Here is a 20,409-nt window from a genome sequence, read left to right as displayed (position 1 = left end):
ACCATAACTATCGCTTTTTTCCTTTTAAATTATACGAATCGTGCCTAGATACATTTGCTTATTCTTCTATACATACACATTATATCAACAACAACCATTTCTTTTGTCTTGTCTTGTCTTGTCTTCTTCACCGTAACTGGTGTTATATGAGCTGAAGAACTAGATGCACCGATAAAATATTGTGCAACAAATGTACTTCCTGCTTGATGTTGTTATTATTTTATTTTGTTTAAATTTTATTTGTAGGAATTAAAGCTGTGCTAAATATGAGTCGGTAATGAATTATAGCTTCTCTTCTTGACCATAATTTCTTTCATGAATGCGATGAGTTCTGTGTTGTCGGATTTTGAGTCGCACTTATTCTGGAGTAATATCTGAAATATCGTTGAGAAGCGTTGCATGTAGTGCTCTCAACGGGTCGGGTCGAGTCGGGTTGAAGACCGACCCGACCGGTCCCGTGACCTGAATTGACTGACCCGACCCGATGACCCGAACCGTGATCCGACCTCATTGACCTGACCCGACAACCCGACCCGAGCTGACCCGACTGACCCAACCCGACCCGAGTTAACCCGACCCGATCTGACCCGTTCCGAGTCGGGTCGGGTCAACCCGAACCGTTTGAGAGCACTATAGTCACGACACTGGGTGAACGCCAAAATGCACTCACATTGGGAATTAAACCTGGACCACGTGTACCGAAGTCTTACACGTTAACCACTAGCTAGATCAAGCGATGGATTTGTATATGCATCTTAATGAATATTTGGCACTTTTGAGGTTTGGTTATTTCTTTTTATAACTGAAACCAATGTCCGACGTGGGAGAAGTGTACTTTTTTTTTCTTGCTTTAGTTCTATGTGACGAAATTTTTATTCAAGGTCAGTTTTCTCACCTGCTTGGACGGCAGGGGGCTTCTCGGAAGGCAATAGCAAGAGTCTCTTGGAGGAGACAAAAGGAAATCGTTTAACTACAATGATAAGGGTTGACGAAACGGGAGAACAACTGATTTTTTCCAACCCTTCAACTTTCATTCCAAAATAGGTTCTTATGATTCCTGGACATGTGCCACTTTGATTTTTCTTTCTTGGTAATTAAAACGTATTTTACAGTATATATAGTTGCACGTAAGAAGATACATAACATGAATTTTGTAATTTAACATTTAAAAATACTGTATGATATTTAATTACAAAGTACTAATTTTATTTCATCACTTTCAGCCCAACAAATGAAATTCAAACAATTCGCTCCCTGGGTCTTGGTCATCAATACTGCGTCCTTTTCTTTGTCTTGCAGTCAAGTCTTGGTCCTGCATTTCGTAGTTTTGGTGGTCTTTCATGCTATACAATAGCCAAGAATGCTCGCCTCATCGGTACAAATGAAGACCAAGTGTGATTTTGATTATGGTCTTTCATACTATACGGAAAGCAAGAAAATATGCTCATCGCTACTTGGTGATCACCAAAACAAGGCCAAGAGCAAGATTACTATGCAATTCGTCTTGCATATCCAATCTTTATCTTGTTCTTGTATCGATGTCCTTGGGCTTGGTGAAATAAAATGAAATATTCAGTTTAAGGTCCCTCGATTCTGTACCGAGGCTAAGGGATATGGTGACCATGAGAAATGAATGAAATGGTGGAATGAAGAAAGTGGGAGGAAACAGAACCCCGTGAAAACCCACTACACGGCGTTTCTCCACCACAAAGCCTACTAGCACAAGCTGGGATCGAACCATGGACACCATGCACCAGAGATGAACTCTCTACCACTGAGCCACCGCAGCCATGCTTGGGTTTGGTCGTCCATATCCAATCTTTTTTTTAGCCTTGCTTAACACGTTAGTTGCCATTTGGGTCCGATCGGACCTACTGGAGTGATCTAAGAAACTGTTCTTGTAGGTCCGATCGGACCCACAATTTCTAATTCGTCGAATTGACGTTAGAGTACTTGTATTGTTAAATCCTGTCTCTACTGTTATTGAACTGTAGTGTTTTTATTACACATGTAGGTTTTGGTCTTTGATATTGATTATTAATGCCGCTAAGGGCGCTAAATACCAAGTAACAAGCATTTCTTGCTTTTGTAGACCCGATCGGATGTTTTGCTTTTTCAGTGACATGTTAAAAAGTTTAAGAATGGATTCATTATTTATTCTAATTTATTTTCACAAGATGTCAGTGTCCCTGTCATTTGCTGAATTTTCAGAAAAGTCTAGATCACTACACTGCTATTACTAATGAGATCGAGTTCTTCGCATATTTTTTTCGTTTTTTATTGCACAAAGATATTACTTATTAGCACTAAAAGCAAGATGAATATATCCACACTTCTCACTTCTGCATATATAGTAATAAACAAATAACTTTCTAACAGAGTTGCCACTTCAACTGTAATTTATCCCCTTGCCCATAAACAAAATATACACACGTAGGTCCGATCGGACCCCCAACTTTTATGCACGCGGATTCACTACCATGCCTTAGATTATGTTTCAGTGTTAATATTATGTTTTAAAAATATGAACAAAACAAGAATAATGTAAGTACGTACGCTTGGCACTCTACCGGTGAACAACAAAATTCACCCTTAGCAGCAACGTGTTAAACAACTTCTAGTTTTGTTCTAAATCCAGACTCCATATTGGCGTAGATATTAATATTACAGTCGATTGGTAAAATCAATCTTCCAGATTTACAAATTAAAGTACACATAAGTACAAAAATAAGCATTTACCATAAAAACACTAGCTGCAAGTGTTCAAAATAGATTTATGGCTACTATAAAATCAATTGAAAATTGCTATTTTTAATTAGGCAGCTAGTGAAAAACAGCAGCTTTCGAATCCAGCAGAGTTTAGCTCAACCTAAACTCAGTTGACCAAAGTGAGCTGACCCGACTGACCCGACCCGATAACCCGACCCGACAACCCGACCCGAGCTGACCCGATTGACCCGACCCGATAACCCGACCCGAGCTGACCCGACTGACCCGACCCGACAACCCGACCCAGTTGACCTGACCCGACCCGACCCGTTTGAGAGCACTAGTTGCATGACAGTATTTAATTGTGCTGAATTAGTTCGCAAAAATTCATTTAAGTCAACGTCTTGTTCAGAGTTTTGTGTATCATCTAGAGAAGTAGAACACTTTGGTTTGTATTGTACACTGTTACTAAATGAGGAAAGTTGAGTTGTTTCCTTATTAAAATTCATAGTACTAGCTATTTCCTGTTTTGAATTAGACGTACAACTGAATGGTCTTCTTGTTGACAGAAAATCTGGTTCCTTGCTTGTGGATGAAAATGAATTTCTTTCTTTTTTATTAGGAAGTGATTTCTGCAACCAAGATTTAGAGGAGCATGCTTGTTCCGCAGCTGTATTTAATTCTGAATTTGTTGGCTGTTTCCTTACTGTGGGGTTTTTTGAAAAAAAAAATGATTCTATTTGTATGAGTATTTTCGTTAAGATTTTTTCGTTTCTTCTCGGGTGGGCTGCTTGTAATGTCCTCCCTGGTTTTGTCTGATAATTTCGGAAGGTTCCTAGAAACAACAGTTGAATAAGTATTCAAATTGGTACCTGAATCTGCTGATGTTTTAAAAAACTTATTTGTTTGTCCGGGAAGGTTTCGGGATAGCCCTACTTGTAGAAAATTTTGAGTCAAAGGTGGCGGTCGTTTAATTATTAAATTAGCTTCTTTGAACGATAGTTTCTCCTTCGCCATTAAAGTCATAATTTGTTGTTGTCGTAATCTTTCTGGACATTGATTAAAGTGCACTCTATGGTTGTTACTACAGTTAACGCATTTTATGGGGTTTGTGCAAGTGTCTGAAGAATGTGATTGGCCACATTTTACACAAGTTAGTTTTTTAGAATGACAATTAGACCTCCTATGTCCATACCTATAACATCCCATAATGCATTGTTTGGTGGTGGGTATATAAAGGTAAACGTCTCTTTTTAAGTAATACAACTTGACTTAATTTGGAAGGTGTTGGGAGTCGAACGTTAGGATGATGGTAGTAGTAGGTTGTAAGACATCACGATTATCCTTTCTATAAATACGCCTTACTGAAGTTACAGGAATGTCACTTTGTATATCATTTAGTAGATCGTCCGTAGAGATGTCAGTGTCTATATCATAGATTACCCCTGTTGAATATAGTAAATGATTGGAGATAAATGCCTCCCATTTATTTGTAGTTAGTATGGGATGGGTGAGGAAGTTGTTTGCTTCGGTTCCAGATCGGAACTTGACTTTGATCAAGTTGCGTCCTATTTTGTCAATTACTTCTATGCCAGGTATTTCTGCATAGTAAATTTGTCGACTTATTGACATTATGTGCCGTTTGCCCAATAATTCTAAATTGGAACGAATGAAAACAATATAAGGAGTTACGTGATGATCCTTATATTTGTTTATTCCTACTTGCATAGCATTAGAGTGAGGATTTATTATATGCTTGGCGTTATTGATTAATGATTGGGTTACTGGCAGAGAATTCATACTAGTTTGTAATGTTTCTTTCTCCTTAGTATTACAGGTATTTATATTTGTAGATTCAACTTCCATTGTAGAACAAACTGAAGTTTTTGTTACGCCTAAAGACTCTGTGTTGGAAGTTTCCATCATGGCGCCTTTAAATTCCATATACAATTGCTTGTATACAATCAAGATTTATGTAACACATTTTAAACTTTGATTTTGTTGCAATTGAAGGTAAAAGTTGATAATAAAGAGAGGTTTTTACTAAAGCACCTGAATGAAAAAGTATTTTCACACTTTGAAAGAATTGAAATTGATCTCACCTATCTGTTGCAGTAATCCCAATTTAATAGTTCGGGAATGTTCTAGTAATGTTGATCACTACACTCTGCACTAGGCGAGTGTTTTGTCTGTGATTTACGTTGTATTTCACTCCACAGTTTTATGTTAACAACGAATCAATAAGTCTTATTACATATAACACGACATAATAATAATAATAATAATAATAATAATAATAATAATAATAATAATAATAATTATTATTATTATTATTATTATTATTATTATTATTATTATTATTATTATTATTATTATTATTATTATTATTATTATTATTATTTTGATAAGTACTATTTCTTTGCGAACTGATATAGCTTCTAAACCGTAAATAGTTGTTTCCACACATTCTTAAGTATCCTATACAGATAAGTAAACACTTACAAATTAGTTATTAACGCAAAATATGCTTCTCGAAGGTTTCTCTCACACCTCACAGGCGAAGACTTCTTTCACCTGTTTCGCAGATTGAAAATGAAATGAAATCTTTGAGTTTTACGTCCCACGATTATGCCGGTTAGGCTAAAGGAGACGGTGATGATGAGTAATGAATGAAATGGTGGAATGAAGAAAGTGGGAGGAAACGGAAGAACCCCGAGAAAACCCACGCACACGGTGTTTGTCCACTACAAAGTTCACTTGGCGGGGGCTGGGATCGAACCCGGGACCCCAAGCACCAGAAGTTTCGCAGATTGAATTTATCACATGCATGTATTATTTCTTCTCGTCTCATCCATGTTTTCTCTTTTAACTATACATTTGTTCGGTTATTGCGCCTCTGATCATGTATCGACAAAATAGGTACAGATTGACAATACCATTATAATAACAATATACCATTGTAACATCCAGGATGATTAAAAAGCAATGACTCTTCCCGAAGTCATGGATGCAATTTGTAACATTATTCTTGAAAATTACAGCATTTCAGCCAGTGGTGGATATAGCCCGGGCCCGGAGGACCTAGGACACCTCAGTTTTTGAGTGACAAAAATAATTTAAGTTATTATTTATATAGTTTTTAAAGTGTATAGTAAACTCACGATATACTTATTATAGTCTGAGGTCTGGCTGCACCCTGCTTTCTCAGTTCCTGGCATTTCTTTGGAACTCGTCGGTAGCATAATTCAGAATGGCTTTGGTATGCGCAAATTCTCCGCATAATGGGTTCCCAAAAAATCTGTCAGGAGAATAAAAGAGTGACGGCATTAAGAGAAGTCTTCTTCAAATTTGACCGTAATGCTGATCAATTTCGCTCACGAATAGTAACCATAGATGAAATATGGTTGTACCACTAGGATCCAGAATCGAAACAACTGTCAATGGGGTAGTAGCACTCATTTTTCCATCGCCCCAAGAAATTCAAGACAGAAATAGGTTGAGAAACTGTTTGCAACATTCTTCTAGGATAAGTATGGAGTCGTAATCATAGACTACCTCCGCAACGGTCAGATATTTAATCCAGAATCCCTACATTACTCACAAAACTGAAAGAAAAATTCAAAGTTCAACATCGCGGAAAATGAAAAGAAAGGAATTCTGTTCCTTCAGGAGAATACACCTGTCCATCAAGTAGCTCTCTCAAACGGGTCGGGTCGGGTTACGGGTCGGATCGGGTCAGGTCAACTCGGGTCGGGTTGTCGGGTCGGGTCAGCTCGGGTCGGGTTGTAGGGTCAGGCTACTCGGGTAGGGTTGTCGGGTCAGGCTACTCGGGTCGGGTCAGTCGGGTCACCTCGGGTCGGGTTATTCCGGTCGTGTTGTCTTGTCGGGTCAATTGGGTCAGCTCGGGTCGGGTTATTCGGGTCGGGTTGTCGGGTCGGGTCAATCGGGTCGGGTCGGGTCGGGTCATCAGGTCGGGTTAGTCGGGTCAGCTCAGGTAGGGCTGTCGGGTCGGGTTGTCGTGTCGGGTCAGTCGGGTCAGTTCACTTTGGTCAACTGAGTTTATGTTGAGTTTAAACTCGGCTGGAGTCGAAAGCTGCTGTTTTTCACTAGCTGCCTAATTAAAAATAGCAATTTTGAATTGATTTTATAGAAACCATAAATCTATTCTGAACACTTGCAGCTAGTGTTTTTATGGTAAATGCTTATTTTTGTACTTGTGTGTACTTTAATTTTTAAATGTGGAAGGTTGATTTTACCAATCGACTGTAATATTAATATCTACGCCAATATGGAGACTGGATTTAGAACAAAATTAGAAGTTGTTTAAGCAACGCCAAAAGAGATATTGGATATGCAGGACCAAGCCCAAGCAAGGCCACGGTGGCTCAGTGGTAGAGAATTCATCTCTGGGGCATGGTGTCCAGTACCGTAGCTAGTTTTTTTTTCAGGGGGGCCAATGAAGGGCCCAAGAGGATTTTGAGGGGACCATTTCCAATATATATATATATATATATATATATATATATATATGTGTGTGTGTGTGTGTGTGTGTATGTGTGTGTGTAGTCAAGATGCATATTTCCATCTTTGTTGTTCATGATTTTACTCTTTGGAAAATATAAGAATTTAGTACCTCAAACAACTACGATTCATTAATGCAATTGATTTCTAATATAAGTAAATAGTTATTTAATCATGGCGTTTAAAATATGTGTAGCTGGTTGACTTAAGTGGAAGCAAACACACTTTTACAGGTAAAGAAAATAACTTATAGGTTCATGCCTCTACTTGAAGAGGATCTTTCTATTTGTGTGGGCAACAGCAAACATATCCACTACTTGTTAAAGATCTAACGATTTAGCAATTTTCTTCTCAATATAAAGTAACACTAAGTTTTTCAACCTATCATGAGTCATTGAATTGCGTAAGTCTTTAATCTTTTCAAAGAAGAGAATGACCTTTTACATGTTGCACTAGAAACTGATATAATCACGGAGATGATACCTAGCTTGTAGGTTTCTAGGAATGCGTTTTTGTAGACACAAAGAAGATCAACGAAATTCGTTAAGGAATCAGCTTTGGTTTTCTTCTCGTCTTCATACAACTTAATTGTTAGAGCAACCCCCATTATGCTATATTTCTTGTTTAATTATGCTTTTTTTAAATTATGCTTTATTGTTAATTTCAATGATTATTTTACATTAATCGTGTATAATGTATAATATATATTATACATTAAATATTCTAAATATCTTGATCTATTTATTGATTTTTTTTGCAACTAGTTTCTCTCATATTTAATGAACTTTCTACTAAATTCATTGTAAAGAGATGTGCTTTGCTCATATAATTTTTTATATCCTTTGTGTGTGCCTTACATGTACATATATACAGAAAGGGAAATTAAAAGATGCCACCAAAAAGTACAGAAAGTGCTTAAGTTCAAAAAGTCAACATAACAATATAGTATGGAGTTCTTGCATACTATTCTTGGAGTTCTTGGAGTACTTGCATATTAAAACTAGTTTCTTTTGGACCCTTAGACAATCACAATCATGTTCAAGGTACCAACCATATGTGTAAATTGCTGTTGTGATTTATATGCTTTTTATGCTTTTGGATTGCTCTATTAATTGTGTTTGGGAAGATTTTGAGTTCTCACTTTAATGTTTGCAGATCACCCCATAATGCTGGGTTATAGGCTCGTCAATGTTGTAATTTAAAAAAGTTTTTACTTTTTGGATGTAGAGGGTGATTGATCTGATGATTTTGCAACATGGTTCAAAGCGGTTTCCCATATCAGAGATTGTCTATCAATAGTAGGGAGAAAAATGTCTCTTGATAGATATATTATCTTTAGAAAATTCGTTTCCTGCATCCTGCATCCTGCATCAAATGAATTTGTGATATTTCGATGGCGGATGTCTAGTTCGTTTCCACGAGGAACCCCTATATTCTATTTGTTTCCGGCTCTGGAATTCGAGACCATTTTCTTTGCACATCTCCAAACATTCTTGATAAATTTGTTCGAATATTATTCGTTGAGAGTCATATTTACTAGACCTCATCTTGGACAGCGTTTGAACTAGTGTATCTACAAGGATCAAACCTTCTGGCATGTCTGCATCTACTTGAGATAAGGCGAAACTCAAAGTTATAGCATGGCACCAGTAATCTGAATTTTAGCAGCCCGAAAACATTCCCTCGTGTACAGATCACACTAATTTTCCGGATGGAATGATGGAGATAAATAAATATCAGATGTTCCAGATTTGTTTTAATACCGCATGATAATATAATGTGTTGAAAACAGATTTTATGAAAAACAAAAGGAATAAATGGATACGATAATTTGTGAAAAAAAGTGATAATGCTTAAGTGAATTATAAGAAAAAGCCTTGAAAAGTAATCAAGAATTAATATGTTTTTCCTTTGTTATAATAACTTGTCCTAAGGGACAACGGTTATAGAAACTAATGAGACTTTATAATTGCAAAAAAATCATAAAGCACTTAACTTGAAATTAAAGATTGATAACATTTGGTAACATAATGGGGATTCAGGCTGGCAGAGGGGGAGAGTGAAAACGGAGGCAACAGAGACGTTCTTTTTTTCAGCCATGTGTAAAGAGATTAACCTTGGACTTCGGGTGAGAGGTTACCATATACTCATATGAGTTTCAATTGCTACCACTTGTAAAAGTTAGCTAAGAAAGACAGTTTGAGCATAGTTTTAGTTTCCTAGCGTAATTAGTTTTTGTGAGAAGTAACTCGTATATGCAAATAGCATCGTTAATATCATCTTGTATGTTAGAATTGTCTTTGTGTAAATAAAATTGTAATTAAGCATTTCGAGGTAAAACAGGTTCTTTTACTTAACTTCTACAAAGAAAAGATTAGAACTTACCTTTTATGCACAGATGCCACAGCGTGGGATACTGTCGGTCAGTAAATAATATAATCTGAAGTCATCTACCATACGTAACTAAATATAATTCATTAATCATTTTTATTAATCAATAAATAGTTGTTTGGTAGATAAACTCATAATAATAATAATAATAATAATAATACCAAATTATTTAATTGATGCTATGAATTTGTACTATGTCGCAATAACCAATGGAAATCAATTACTTAGTGTACGAAGACTTTTTTCGTCCAACACAAGTGTAATGTTTTACTGCAGTGCATGTTATTTGTAAGTATGCATATCATATTTTAGTATGACTTTCAACATTGAAGCGAATAAGAATGCCGACTGATTTTCTATTTTTCTGGTTGTTTGTCAAAAACAAAGGAGATAACTAGATAATGGACAGAGGTTAAAATGAATGTCCAGGTGACGAGGTCAATGCAAGCATCCCACAGATTTCCGTGAATTAGATCTTTCCGTACTACAAACTAAAACGAGTGGAGCAATTTTATTCGGAATGCAACGGTATTCTGCAGTTCGTAACTTTGTTATCGATAGATGTTTTGGAAGTAGTTTCACTTGTAGCCCCTGGCAACTCACCGTTTGTCGACCTATAATAGCATCATCTGTGTGGGCAGGTGCACTAGGGGGGCCAAGAATTTGAGCAAGGGAGCCTGGCTCCCCTTGGCCCTCCCTTGGCTCCGCCACTGATGGTGTCCATGGTTCGATCACAGCTTGTGCTAAGTGGGTTTTGCGGTGGAAAAACGCCATGTAGTGGGTTTTCTCGGGGTTCTCCTGTTTCCTCCCACTTTCTTCATTCCACCATTTCATTCATTTCTCATGGTCACCATATCCCTTAGCCTCGGTGCAGAATCGAGGGACCTTAAACTGAATATTTCATTTTATTTCACCAAGCCCAAGGACATCGATACAAGAACAAGATAAAGATTGGATATGCAAGACGAATTGCATAGTAATCTTGCTCTAGGCCTTGTTTCGGTGATCACCAAGTAGCGATGAGCGTATTTTCTTGCTTTCCGTATAGTGTGAAAGACCATAATCAAAATCACACTTGGTCTTCATATGTACCGATGAGGCGAGCATTCTTGGCTCTTGTATAGCATGAAAGACCACCAAAACTACGAAATGCAGGACCAAGACTTGACTGCAAGACAAAGAAAAGGACGCAGTATTGATGACCAAGACCCAGGGAGCGAATTGTTTGAATTTCATTTGTTGGGCTGAAAGTGATGAAATAAAATAAGTACTTTATAAATAATTATCATACTGTATTTTTAAATGTTAAATTACAAAATTCATATTATGTATCTTCTTACGTGCAACTATATATACTGTAAAATACGTTTTAATTACCGAGAAAGAAAAATCAAAGTGGCACGGGTCCCGGAATCATAGGAACCTATTTTGGAATGAAAGTTGAAGGGTTGGAAAAAATCAGTTGTTCTCCCGTTTCCTCAACCCTTATCATTGTAGTTAAACGATTCCCTTTTGTCTCCGCAAAGATACTCTTGCTACTGCCTTCCGAGAAGACCCCCTGCCGTCCGAGCGGGTGAGAACACTGACCTTGAATAAAAATTTCGTCACATAGAACTAAAGCAAGAAAAAGAAGTACACTTCTCCCACGTAGGACATTGGTTTCAGTTATAAAAAGAAATAACCAAACCTCAAATGTGCCAAATATTCATTAAGATGCATATACAAATCTCCCGCTTGATCTAGCTAGTGGTTAACGTGTAAGACTTCGGTACACGTGGTCCGGGTTTAATTCCCAATGTGAGTGCATTTTGGCGTTCACCCAGTGTCGTGACCATAGTGCTCTCAAACGGATCGGGTTGACCCGATCCGACCCGACCCGACTCGGATCGGGTCAGTCGGGTCGGGTTATCGGGTCAGGCTACTCGGGTCGGGTTGTCAGGTCGGGTCAGCTCGGGTCGGGTTATTCGGGTCATGTTGTCGGGTCGGGTCAATCGGGTCAGCTCGGGTCGGGTTGTCCGGTCGGGTCAGTCGGGTCGGGTTCTCGGGTCAGCTCGGGTCGGGTTATCGGGTCAGGTCAATCAGATCGGATCACGGTTCGGTTCAGTCGGGTCGGGTCGGGTCATCGGGTCGGGTCAGTCAATTCGGGTCACAGGTCGGTCTTCAATCCGACCCGACCCGACCCGTTGAGAGCACTACCATCAAGCCCCTGCGAATACAACTGACATTGCATAATCTAGGATTTCAATGTCTAGATCATCATTCTTATTCCGCAGATTTAGCTCCGTCTAACTATTACATGTACTTATTCTCCAAACTTAAAGAACACTTGAAAGGACACCATTTTAGATCTGATAGGGGTAGTGCTACGAACAGTGGTGCGAGGAAATCTTCAGATTTTTTAACTTTTCAGCAAAAACTGGAGCACTGTACAAGGTAGTATATTGACTCTCGGGGGAAGTGTAGAAGAAGTAAAACTTCACCATTCCACGTGCACTCCTTCTGGGTTGGGATACGAATTTTTCAGCAGTTCCTAGTCAATACGATAGACGTCACGTCAGTACTTTGAAACAAAATAGCCTAAGTAAGGGAGCAACAATTACTAACAAAAGATCAGCACTCTGACAATACGTTTTATTGGGAATCAATTTAATTCCATAAATTTATTATCATTTACAGGGAGGGAAAACACAACTCTTTTTATTCCCTTCAAAAAATTAAGCCATTGTAGTTGCAAACTAAGCTATTATAAGTACATCCTCTGAATATTGAAAGCCGAGAATAATGTTTCAGAAGAAAAGAAGTATGCATATAGAACCTTTAAATAAAGCAAAGTATGAAACTGAAAACTTCAAACCTGGATAAATACAAACAAGTTATGTAACTGGTTTTACCTTTCTTTTGTTTCCAATCGAAGTTGATCTAATGAGAAGAAAACAAGTCGACCAAATCTACTATTGTTCGCCAGGCACAATAATTAAAAATAATAACTAAAATTTACCTCAAAAGGCGTTAAATTAGAAAACAGAAATATGCGTGCATATCCAGACGTTCAAAGAAGAAAGCTTGAGGACTAATCTGCCACATAGTAAATGCATGGAAAGTAGATTACAATTTGACAATGAGATTGGTTATGATACTGATATAAAATACTACATGTAGAATGTTTAAAGATTGTAGGAGTCTGGGGGGCAGTCAGGGGTGCAGAAGTAGCTACTAGGGGAGCGCTCGCCCTCCTTGCCCCGCTCTGGCGTCGTCACTGCTCGCAAGCCGTTAAACTTACTGAGCTGAAATTCAGTGTATTAACTCTTTATTGAAAATAAACAGAATGTGTCTTAGCATTTTTTTAAAATCTCCTTTATGGGGGGAGGCACTTTCTATACATGGAAAATTGATTGTGTGTTGATTTGTAAAAATGATCGAAAACGATCAATATTAGTTAAGAAAAAATCAGAAACAAAAAATACAGTTGCTGAAGCTTATGTTTATTATATGGAGCGCTTACAGCAGAGGGCAATCAACCCATAAAGTTGAGAAAAATAGACATAAAACTGTAAGCTAAATTAAACGGAAATTTTAAGTTTGGATTGTATGCATAATTATATGGAAATTTTTACTTTTTTCCCTTTACGTTGACCTACTTACCTTGATTTGCGACTTTCAAATTTCATCCTTTTTTCCACTGAAAATTATCGATAATTCAACAAGGAAATAATTATACTATGATAATTTAATTGAAATTCATCGTAATTTGGCCCATGAAAAACAGGAGTGTGGTAATTGTAACGGAAAAAGGAGGGACATTCACCTTTACCTCTGAACACTTCCCCTGAACCTCGTTCCCTTATCGGCCATTCAACGTAAATATGAGCCTAAGGGCAGAAAATTGTTTTAAATATATTTTGCTCATTATTTATATAAAAATGACCAGAAAGGTTCACAATTTACTATGCAGATCGATTTCTTGTTAAAAAGTTTCAGTTTTTATCTTGTTGAGCGATTGAAGTTCCATGTTGCATGAAGCCAGTCGAAAAGATAATTTACCAGCAATTTTAGACACTCCTGATTATCATGTGATAAGAATTTGATTCAGTTGCACTGCGGTGTAGACAAGCACGTACATTTTGGGAACTGAAACTCAGGAGTTTTAAAGCTATTAGTATATTAGGTAGTCTACTATTTGATTACGTTTGGTACCAATGTAATTATGTAACTCCCGTTACACCTATGTTTTTTTGTCTATACAACTTGTACTAAAAGTCAGAAGTAGTCTATCTTTTGCAAAAGTTAAATTAAGCACATGGGCAATAGAACAGGGAAGTGAATATCATTATATTTCTAATTTAGTAGGTAAAAACTGCGTAACGGGTGTTAGATGTGAATTGTTAGCTTGGTTTGACAGTGATATTTTGTGCACTTAGGCTAACTCTAAGGCTCTAAATAGGGAATCTGAAGTTAGTAAGGTCCTCTTCTGAAGACATGAATTATGGTAAGATTTTGCAGGATGCGAATTAAGCGACATTGTACCGAAGCTGATGAAATGCACTCCAGAGAATATAACTTCTAGGAGATATCATGCGATGGGGGACTCCCTCTCATCCCCCCGTTATGTCGCACACTCAGGGTAGTGATTAAATAGCATCAAAGCGCCATATTTCAATTGAGTACTCATTACATACCAGAAGTTTACTTCTTCATCAGAAGTCCATTAAGCTACTATTGGAAGTCTTCGTTTAGCAAATTATTAGGGACTGCAGTGCGACAGACTTTTAAAACTGATAGCATTTTTCTGGTGCAAATATGTGTGCAATTTAATACTAGTGCAGCTAATTGACTAAACAGGATCAGCCCTCATTCGTTCAGCATCATCCAGATGGTAGGCATCCTATCTATTACAATTGCAAAACTGGCCACATTTTGGTATGGGTGCACCAAACAGCACATAATTTAATTTAGATAGCATATGTAACAGAGTAGTTTACATGTGTCTCAGTTCCAGGCGAAATTACATATTCTGCATTTTTCAGGAAAGCATAGTAAAATTAGAAATTCCAAAGATGGAATGCTCAATATATCAGTTCCATTTCAATTAGAGCATTAATTTTGTTGTCCGTTTCAATCGATTAAGGAAAAGAATGCTTCCTCAACAATAATCAGAGAACATAGTGAAGGAAATGATACTTCTGACATTTCCGAAATAGAAGAAAATGGCATAACAGCAAACATTTCAATCAGTACATCTGTAAACAGTTATCATCAAGAAATCAGAAAAACTCTACATGACGTGTACACAGACTCCGGAGATAAAAAAAATACACCGTACGAATGAAGTTGTGATCAGACCTTTGCGGAAAGATTATGTTTTTGTTGGAATTTTTGTTTCGGTGACAATGAAAGATGAAACAAGTAACAAAGACTGTCGGCAAGTTGGAATCTGTCAAGGACTTCTGAACGAAAATAGTGATAGGGTCTATTAGAGTTATGTTCTTAAAATTTTGTGGCGAAAAGGAATTCGAACTACGCAGAAGTTTGGAAAGTATAATTCATATTCATGATGTGATTGGTAAATTGCTAACTCCGATTATAAAAATTAAAGAATAATGTAAAGTTGTATATCAGTTTCGTTCCAGAGTTAATGTTACTGAAGCATAAAAAGAATTGACTTTTGTTGATGTTCAATGTATGAACAGACCTACAAGTTTAATACTGAATCTTTCTACATTTTTCTGATATATATTTTTATTATTTTGTGTTTTTATTTCCTACACTTACTACATGTGTAACTTTTTATCTATTAACAAATGTTGTAATATTTTGTTCTTTACATAATATGCTTATTAAAAGTGAAGTTGGTTTAAGTTCATTCGCACTGTGTAACACCCGTTACAATTTGTGTAACACCCGTTACAATATTGAACAATTTTTAAAATAAGAGCTATTATACTTATAAAATTTCTGTTTGCAATATTCACAGCATCATACTTTCAGAAAAGTGCACACATAATTGAAAACAAATTTTAATCTGGACATTCGCAGAGTTTGGCTTAATATTGCATGCATCTGAAAGTGCATGTCCGATTGCCGTAACGCCCGTTACGCCACATTTTTTACTATCACTGAGTTCTGGTATCATGTATATGTAGCGAATTTAGTGTTTACTGAAATATAGAGACAAACGGTGATATTTGGAGGCAGTTTCATATATCTTGACTCAATAAGTACTTTACTATAACAATTTCTATTCGTCCAAATGTGACACCGTTACGATGGAATGGCCGTTATGTTTTCTAGAAGGAGGAGGGAACTTGGTAATGACAACAAACTTTCATGTGTAATTACAAAAAATAAATTTAAAAACAAATAAGAAATCATCAGTTTATCAGGCTTTAAGATAATTTATTCACAAGATTCCCTATCGAAAGTGTAGTAAATGAAGTTTCTGCTCTCCATGATTCGACATTGCCAACTGACATGGTCGATATATAAAATATGTTGTATGGTGATAGAGAGGTGATTTTTCTTGCTGAGTATTTCAAAACTGACCGAGAAAAATCGTTTACAGACTTAAGTCTAACAAGAAGATTGTCGATGAGGAGTTGCAGAAATTTCTACGTCGGGTAGAAGTATTATCAATTTCCATGTCAGATTGCGAACGGGGATTTCTCCTTAGAAATTTACAGATGCTGATATTAGAAATAGGCTATGTGCTCATAACATTGTCTAACTTGTTCATCAATGTTAATGGCCTACCGCTAGACAAGCTCAAAGTGGACGAGCTAGTTATTTCTTGGCTGAAGGATGATCATTATTCCGCTGCGAATGATTTACCACGAAAAAGCTCTGGAGGCCAATGGAAAATGTATACTTACATTACTAATGGCATATTTGTGTTATTCAACTTTGTACCTAAGTTTTGATAAGTCTCTTCTTTGCTTTTTATAAACTATAAAGTAAACTACTTTGAATAAATATTCATAATAATTGAAACTATGCATATTTGTAACTTAAATTTAACGTGGTGCTTTAGTGATTACACAAATTGCAATTATGAGTATACCTTATAGATATGCTCTCACAGACGATACCCGAGAGCACCTTTCCTGGACTGGCGCTGAATTCATTCGTGGTTGTGCTTATTTATTTATTTTACAAAGCTATCGTTGAACAGATAGCGTATTTACATATATGAAAGAATGTGTATATACACACGAATATATCTTATGATGAATGATAGGCGCTTTCAATACACTTTTGAAAAAAGTATTTCTTTAAACTAATTTAAAACTAGTGAGTACGTAAAGCGCGCCTTGTTTTGCGTTGGTTTACAGAAGTTAAGAGAGAACCTACTCGCGTCGGCTTACCTGGTGACGTTACACATCCAACCTCATCCTCAGCGATTGGTCTGGCGCAACCTGTAGTGTATATGTGAACCTTGGTCTTCACTACTCTGCCGCTCCTGGACTGTGGTCCCGTCATTCGATTCTCTAAAGGCGCATGCGCAAAGTAACAAACGCGTAAAGAATAGGCGTGGTCTATTACCATGAGCTATACATTTTCATTGAGAGTAGAATCTTCCCCCTCTTTCGGCAAACAAACAAACACGCCTTATATTTCCTGGTACAAGAATGGGCCCAGTTAGTGCTGGTCTCTGGTGGCAAAGCGTCCAAGTAATTGAATTGAATTGAATTGAATTGAATTGAATTGAATTGAATTGAATTGAATTGAAAATGCTTTTATTCATGAGGTGAGGTTCAGCTGTAGGCTGTTCTACCACCTAACCTAACAAAAGTACAATTAGGAATGTTACATGGAATATATATAAAGATATTTTACACGTACATATATAACGACAATAAACATATAGTGTTTAGTTAACTACAAACTAATATTTTATATATAGTATATGAAGTAACTGGTGTAGGTAATCAAGTTTCGGTTGATGTAAAAGATGATCCTTTACCCTACGTTTCAAGGTCAAGAATCCTTTGCACTCGATTATATCGGAAGGTAATGAATTCCAGGCTCTCACAGCTGAAATAGAGAATGATTTCGCTCCTTTTGTTAATGTATGCCGCGGGATGTCTAGTAAGACATTCCTCATTTTTGAGATTTAAAAATAATAATAAATAAATAGAAGTATACAGTTAACGGATCATCTCCAAGTTTCAAGAACAATATAGGAGAGTGAAAATGTTTTAAAATAGAACTGACAACATGTTTTGTTTGTAACACGGATGGATTTAGTAAAGTGAAAACGAAAACAATCCCAGTTCTAACTTTCAGTTCCGTGAAAGGTAGAAATGAAAGTGCAATAAAAGTACTATAAAAACCTTAGACAATTTAGTCAAAGTGTGCAAAGATCTATCAGCTTCACACCTCCTAGTAACCACTCTTGCTTTGTCAGGATCAGTGTCTTTGGAAAAGAGTTGTGCAGTTTCTGATTTCAATGGACGTTAAAACAGTGTAAGTACGCTCTCAAGAACTCTGTTAGTGATTTTAGTGAAAACCACATAAGACAGTCCTAACGTGTAAACGAGAATGTGAACCTCTCAAGTTATCATGTTACTATTATACATTTTGTAAGGCACTTTGGTGATGGTTTAGTTTATATTCACTTTGTTATATATAATTGTAATAAATTGGTTTTCTTTATATCATGCCTATGAAAATAAGTTTCTAACTCTATACTACCTGCCGTATGGCAATCAATCAATCTTAGTCAATCATCTATTCAATGTCAATCTCAATCTCATTCAATCAAATTTTTTTAATAATTTCTTATGGCTCCCCCCGAGGAATTTAAGCTCTCGTTGTTAAGACTGTCTTGTGTACATTTCACATACTTGTAAGGCAAGACTTTTATTTTCATATTTCATTATTCTTATATTTTCTGTTATGATATGCCTATAACTCGTAGACAAGCATCTTTCATACCTCTCACCATGAATTCCACTTCAGACAATACCAATAATACTTCTGGTACAGTTTCTATCATTCCCGATATATGATCCAAGTACCCACCCATCCGCGGAATTATTTTTAAAGAATTTTCTCAAAATCGCCTTAGTGAATAATTGGTCAGACTCAAAATGTGTGCAAATTTTTGAGAAATCCTTAGCTGGACCCGCTCATTTCTGGTTTTCAACCCAGAACCTTTCATCCCAACCTTGGGCAACCATCCAATCAAAATTCTTACGTCAGTTTGGTCAAGATCAGGTCTCCCGTTCCCGTATTCACCAATACCGTTCACGCGTTCAGCTCCCCAACGAACCTCTCTCTCATTATGTCTTTTCCAAAAAGCATTTAGCAGACCAAGCTTATACCCAGCTAGACTTTCAGGAAATTTTGCTAGAATGTGTTTCTAATATGTTACCTGAATATATTCGTTGGTTCGGGACACGCTCAATTCCTGACTATCCCACGCTCCTAGATGAAGTAACCTTGCTGGGACGGACCAACCACCTTGTTCACAAACGGGAAAACGAAACAAAGACACATTCCACAACCGCGACCGATACCACAGCGCAGGCTATTTCCGAATTAACAGATCAAATATCTCAACTCCGTCTCCATGTTAATACCCTTTCAAATTCCCAATCCGCATCTGTCCATTTTGCTCCTCCCGTTCCCGTTCTCCAAGTCCTCATAACCGCTTCTACTCCTCCAAAACATCCCGACCTTCTTCCCCGAACCCAAATCCCTCACCTTCCTCTTCCTTCCTCCCACATTCCCATCCCACCAATTCTCTCATAACCTCCTATCAACACTGCTCTTCACCGACTCCTCCACATTTTCATTCCACTGCTTCCACCTCTACCTCATGTGCACCTTGCGCTATGCACTCCCCTTCCCTCCCACATTCCCATACCACCAATCCCAGTACATCCTCCTGTACTAACTGTAACCCAGAGCAACATCAATGCTGCCAACACGTTTCTTCAACCCCTTCCCATCCTTCTCATAACTCCACAAACAAACCTTCATCTACAAACAATACCAAACGAAAGAACCCCAAGAAGCAGTGGTGCTCTAGTCAGAACAAACAACCTCCATCCCAAAATGTTTTTACCACACAATCTACCCAAATACCTATTCCTCCCTACCCATTTTATCATCCTTTTTTCCAGTATCCCCCACCTCCGTTCCGTCCTTCTGCCCATGGGACCACACAAAACACACCTAAGGATTCAAAAAAAGGCCTAAACTAGCGCGGGAGTTACCTTACCGCGCGCTAACCACGCAATCTTCGCTTCCCCCTTCCACTTCCTCTCCCACCGCGACTAGCCAGGACCACCATACCCTTCCCTTGCAGTTTAAGGACAATTCTCCGTATATACAAGGCACTTACGCAAACAAAGAATTACTTTTTTGCCTCGATAGTGGCGCAGTCGTAGGATTATACCCATTTGAATTATTGGAACCGAATGCGCATACTTTCCATCTTCCGTCCCTTCTTCACGGTTTGTCAGACAAACTTGTCCAATTAAATCGCGCTACTATTCTCAAAATTAACTTTAATGGTCGTAATTACTCCATTCTTTTTCGGTTAGTCCCCTTCAAAAATTTCCCACCCTTCTTTCATCACATTTTTTGCAAGATCACCAATCAATTTTGGATTACTGACAAGGCACTTTCTCCTTGAAACATTTTGGAAAAATGCCAGCTACTGTAAAAGATAAAAACCCAGTTAGTATTAACATCTCGCATTTCTTTCAACAACACTCCAAACCTCAGGTTGTATTTTTTGCGCGGCGCACTACCGTTATTCCCCTTCATTCTGTTAGATTCGTA

At 37.4% G+C, this 20,409-nt stretch overlaps 1 protein-coding gene across 1 annotated transcript in view; it reads right to left on the bottom strand.

Moving 5' to 3' along the window:
* The window catches only part of LOC145683063 (uncharacterized), a 334,454-nt gene extending 317,393 nt beyond the window's left edge, over window positions 1-17,061 (bottom strand). Inside the window, exon 1 of the mRNA XM_081754422.1 lies at window positions 16,980-17,061. The gene's annotated coding sequence lies outside the window, so the exon portion shown is untranslated. The remainder of the gene's footprint in view (window positions 1-16,979) is intronic.
* Between the last annotated feature and the right edge of the window lie 3,348 nt (window positions 17,062-20,409).

This window comes from Thermobia domestica, chromosome 4 (assembly GCF_964235325.1).
Source record: "Thermobia domestica chromosome 4, izTheDome1.hap1.1, whole genome shotgun sequence".
In the NCBI taxonomy this organism is placed as follows: Eukaryota; Metazoa; Arthropoda; class Insecta; order Zygentoma; family Lepismatidae; genus Thermobia; species Thermobia domestica.
Note: the sequence above shows the minus strand (reverse complement) of the source record. Positions and strands in the feature narration are given on the sequence as shown.